We start from the raw sequence: 234 nt of genomic DNA on the forward strand, positions 1-234 counted from the left end.
GCACCTTGGGCAGGCAAACATGGGTCCTGGCAAGAGAGGCGTCAGGGGGCGTGGCTAAAGGGAGGAGCGAGAGTATCAAATGGCTCTGGGAAGCGGACGCGAGTGAGGTCATGCTTGCCGTTGGACACAGCCATGGCTGCAGGTTCTCGTCGGGTATTTATACTCTGAACACACTGAAGCCTCTGCGGCCTGAGCAAGTGGAGAAGGCGCTGGGCCATCTGCGGAGGTGAGAAG

At 59.4% G+C, this 234-nt stretch overlaps 1 pseudogene; it reads left to right on the forward strand.

Annotated features, from left to right (window-relative positions):
- LOC119594862 overlaps positions 1-234 on the forward strand; it is a 3,769-nt pseudogene that overhangs the window by 1,930 nt on the left and 1,605 nt on the right.

This window comes from Penaeus monodon, chromosome 34 (assembly GCF_015228065.2).
Source record: "Penaeus monodon isolate SGIC_2016 chromosome 34, NSTDA_Pmon_1, whole genome shotgun sequence".
Taxonomy (NCBI): domain Eukaryota; kingdom Metazoa; phylum Arthropoda; class Malacostraca; order Decapoda; family Penaeidae; genus Penaeus; species Penaeus monodon.